Source organism: Rousettus aegyptiacus, unplaced genomic scaffold (genome assembly GCF_014176215.1).
Source record: "Rousettus aegyptiacus isolate mRouAeg1 unplaced genomic scaffold, mRouAeg1.p scaffold_m13_p_3, whole genome shotgun sequence".
Lineage (NCBI taxonomy): Eukaryota > Metazoa > Chordata > Mammalia > Chiroptera > Pteropodidae > Rousettus > Rousettus aegyptiacus.
Window position 1 is genome coordinate 32,282,401 of NW_023416306.1, and position 4,985 is coordinate 32,287,385.

Genomic DNA, 4,985 nt, shown 5'->3' on the forward strand with positions numbered 1-4,985 from the left:
TTTATATTTTTAGAATATCTCAGAAAGCTAGGACCCAAAAAGCGTGATACTAGGCACATGATTGCATACAGTAAATATATTCCCTTTGATTAATGACCTTTCAGTAATTAATTTGTTACAATAGTATTCTTATATACAGTCATTGCTTTTATTTTTATTTATTTTATATAGGCGAGGCAACCCTTGGTAGACCTCACAAATTGCAAGGACCTTATCAGTTTACAACCCTTGTTTTTTATTTTGTACACCTACAGCACCTGGTCTTCCTAGGTGGTCTCCCATCCAAGTACTAACCAGGCCCGACCCTGCTTAGCTTCCAGGATCAGATAAGATCAGGCTTGTTCAGGGTGGCATGGCCAAAGGCTAGATAGTCTTTGCTTTTAACTAAAATGCATTTCAAGAAACTAGAGCATCATGCATGCAGTGCTTGATAAAACAGCTCATTATCCATGGGAAGAGTGTGATAATTGGAGGTTGTCCTCCTGACCAAGGATTTGGCATGACATAAATCATGGCAGTAAACAAAAAAATGTCATAAAAGCCAAGACTCAGCAACTATAACCCTATGAAAATACTGAACAGTAAAACTATGCTCCAAGCCTAATAAATTGGGCATAAATGCACGGACACATTCATCATAGCACTCTATTGTTATAGATAAGTGCATATATGTATATATAATATCACGTAAAGTGCAGCTCTATAGTATAAATTCTAGTTAAAATAGTATGCTGAGGAAGATAATTAAAACAGTTAGTCAATACTAAGTGTGCTTACCTTCTTAGAGTTTGAAAGGAATTTTAGGGGATAATTGGCATGGGCCAGATTTCTATCATCTGTTCAAGAAGAATTATTGAGATGATTTCCCTTTCACTATTAGGAAAGTTTTTTAAAGCAACAAGAAGCTTTGAAAATCATCATCACTGCTTCAAAGGTAGTATGAGGTACTCAACACACGTTACTTGTCGACATCTATGGTTGCTACACAGAGAAGTACTTTTTTAAGGATCTCAAATTTGACCAAAAATATCTCCTCTTCACTGTTTGCTGCATCCTCAATTTGTTTACAAATGCCATTTATAAATTAAATATGAAAAAAGCTCCCAGAAAAAATATACAACAGACATTTCCAGTTCATTGGGAAACTTTGAGCTGAGAATAGTTTTATGTATTCTCATAGAGTTGCTGAACGGGGCATATAACAAAGTCTGACCCATCGGAGCTTTTTTTTTTTTTCTCAGGCTTTAACAGCAGCTGCTCGGTGTAGCCTAAAAGGCATTTTGAATCTGGAAATATGTGAATGAGAAACCAAAATCCTGTAGTTGTAGAATACTAGAAACATCAATAACATATAATAAGCATCCTTTAAATGCACATCTTCACCCAAAGGGAGTAAGAAAGATACAACTAAAGGAACAAATAAAGAAGATATAAGTGGATCCTGACAGTGGTAGGGAAAGGTGTCAGCCTCAGGAATATAAAGGTTCAGACTTTTAATACTCAAGTGGGACAGGAGATGAGACTTTTGGCAATTTTGGATACAACAGACACTCTTGGAGAGTAAGATTGTGGACTTCAATAATAGGTGAGAGGGATAAAAATTCACCCACTTACATGGTCCAAGGACAAAAAGCTGATCTGCCATAAAGTGTGTGAGGATTTGTAATCTCAGGCCTTGTTCCCACAAGGAATTGAGTCTAAAATTTCTGTTTTGTGTTGGTTCAGAAACATCTATGCCACAAAAGTGGTCCTGTACTGGTAAACTCCTCTGGGATGACCTGCCCTCATTCCATGCCAAGGAGGATACTCAAAGCCCTGATGACGAGCTCACAATAGAAAACTGCAAAAACCCTCAAAGAAGCAATCCAGTATAATTAGGAATCATCAGATTTAATAAATAGCAGGGAGACCTTCCCTCCCAAGAAATTCAGATAACAGGACTGTTGGATAGAGACTATAAAACAAGAATGTTTAAAATGATTAAAGACACTAAAGAAGGAATCAGACTTGAAAAGGTTAAAAGGACCCAAATTAAAAAGTGTTATGGGTGATTGTCAGGTTACGGTATGAATGCAAGAACTTCAACACAAAAAAAGATAAAAAGTGGATTTTTCTCCATAAACTGCATTCAGCCAGAATTCTTGTTAATGTCTGTTATTTCAAGGCAAGAATGGGGTGGAAGTGCTTCCGTCTCTAAGGAGAAATAACAGATTTACGTGGTTAAAAAGAATTCCAGAAATCCTTATGGAATTGGCTAGTAATTGCAAATTCTTTTTGGAATCATTTCTATGACCCCATTTGGACATTTTGTACCTTTTTAAAGTCATGACATTTTTCTTTCATTATTTAAAAAAAATTGTTTGTATTTAACTACATTTGAGTCATTTATACTTTAGGCTCCTGCTTTTTTCCACTCAAGATCCGTTGTGACATTGCTCTAATCTGTTCACCTGTGTTTTTGAGCATTTCAGAGTGTAGATACGGTAGGATTTTGTAGGCGAAGCACAAGACTAGAGCTGAGAAAACCTGGGTTCTATCACTCACTGTATCCTTAATAGAGCTGTGTTACAGCTCTCAATAACATTTTTTTCCTGTTTTTGTTTAAAAAAAAGCTTTGCACCATACAGATAACGTAAGTAAGTAAAGTAGCAAACAAAATATGTGTGGGACCAGGTTCCACTGGTGCATAATGCCAGCCTGACTAGATTTTTTTAATCTAGATTTTTTCTTTTTTAGAGCTTTTTAAGGTTCACAGCTTAATGGAGGGGGAAAGTACAGAGATTTCCCATATAGCCCCTGCCCCCACACATCTACGGCCTCCCCTGTTCTCAGCATCATCAATGTCCTGCGCCAGAGTGGTTTGTTAAAAGTGATAAACCTACAATGACACATCATTATCACCCAAAGTCTATAGTTTACATTAGGGTTCATTCTTGGTGGCATACATCCTATGGGTTTGGACAAATTTATAATGACATGTATCTACTATTATAGTATCAGACAGAGTAGTTTCATTGCCCTAATAATCTTCTGTTCTTCACCCGTTCCTCCCTAACCCCTGGCAACCGCCGATCTTTTTACTATCTCCTTAGTTTTGCCTTTTCCAGAATGTCATATAGTTAGAATCATAGCCTTTTCAGACTGACTTCTTTCACTTAGTTAAGAGAAGAGGCATTTGAAAAATGCAAAGGAAAAGGTTTGCAGAAATGACCGACTCAGTTGATTGTAGATTAACCACACCCTATAGATCTCTGAATGGCCTCCTGGAAACTTGTCATACCTATGTGAGAAACGCTCTGTAAATAGATAGGATTGATGCTCCGGAAATTCCTTCCCCTTTGTAGCCTCCACCTGAAACTCCCCCTCCCATCTTGAGTCAGAAAGTGCTCGTATACCCTCAGACGAAGGAATCATGCGCCCCTTGCATGGACACTGCCCGGGTATATAAGCTGTAAGAAATCTAACCAAGGCGAGATCCTGCTTTTGTGTTGGTTAAAGCCTCACACACTCTGCCAGCCTAATAAACTCTCCTCCCTCTAACAAAGTTGTCTGAGCATCCAAATTCCTCCATCAGATGTCGCTTCCTGCAACATAGTGATATGTCTTTAACTCGTCTCCATGTCTCTTCATACTCGATAGCTTATTTCTTTTTAGCATTGAATAATATTTTATTGTCTGTTCGTACCAGTTTATTTATCCATTTACCTACTAAGAGGCATCTTGGTGGCTTCCAAAGTTTTGACAAGTATGAATAAAGCTGCTATAAACATTTATGTGCAGGTGTTTATGTGAACATAAGTTTTCGAATCTTTGGGTAAAAGAACATGGTTGATTGCTGGATTCTGTTTAGTTTTGTGAAAAACTGACAAATTGTCTTTTGAAATGGCTATGCCATTTTGTATTTGCGGCAGCAATAAATGAGAGTTTCTGTTGCTCCATATCCTTGTCAACATTTGCTGTTGTCAGTGTTTTGGATTTTGGCCATTCACATAGGTGTGCATTAGTTTCTCATTGTTGTTTGAATTTGCATTTCCCTGATGATATATGATGCAGACATCTTGTCATGTGTTTATTTCCCATCTGTATCTCTCCTTTAGTGAAATGTCTGTTAAAGCCTTGAGTTTTCTTTTTTTATTCAGGTTGCTTGTTTTTTTTTTTTTATCATTGCGGATTATTATTTCCTTGTCTGTGTTCCATGGGGTTCAGCTTCTTTACATGTGTAATCTGTGTAACAGGTGTATTCTGTGAGGAAGAGGGTTCCATGGTCAGATAAGCTTGGGAGAATTCTAAAGTAAATAGGGCTAAATGGCTTCTCTTCAGCACTTCTCAGAGCTTTAATACCCTCATGGTGTGGCAGTGCCCTAAGTCAGAACTTGGTGATCCAGCGCTCCTTAAGTTATTGGATCTCCACTTTTGCCCAGGAACATGAAAATATCTAGGAACATGAGATGCTGGCAAACCACTTTTCTATCTTTTAATTCCATTGTTCTGCATATAACCATATGGATACATTTCTATTTATGTGGTATTTCTAAGTCAATTTAGGTGGATATTCGTGTTTGTTATGCCACTCTATCAAAATTATGCCTGTATGTACCAAGATATTCCTAATTTAGGAAACTGTCCATTAGGATTATTAAACATCCCTTAGGGACAGCTCATGTCCTATTCACTCCATGAAAATTTCTCTAACATTTATGGTTTTATTTATCTATTGTCTTTAAACTGTTTTGACTCTTTGGCTCTTTCTATGCAATGTATCCTTATAGAGTTGTTGCCTCATACAGCTTTCATTATACCATGTTTGATGATCCCTCAACATGGAATTCATTTCTTCAGGAATGTGCCTTATATTTGAGTGTCCTACATATAGGTTTTAATTAAAATTGTTAAATAATTATATCTTTCCTAGGCTGACTTTCCTTCCTTCCTTCTTTCCTTCCTTCCTTCCTCCCTTCCTTCCTTCCTTCCTTCCTTCCTTCCTT

General features: G+C 37.2%; 1 pseudogene; it reads right to left on the reverse strand.

The window, feature by feature from the left end:
• Nucleotides 1-245: 245 nt before the first annotated feature.
• LOC118601370 lies at nt 246-364 on the reverse strand (annotated as a pseudogene).
• Nucleotides 365-4,985: the final 4,621 nt, after the last annotated feature.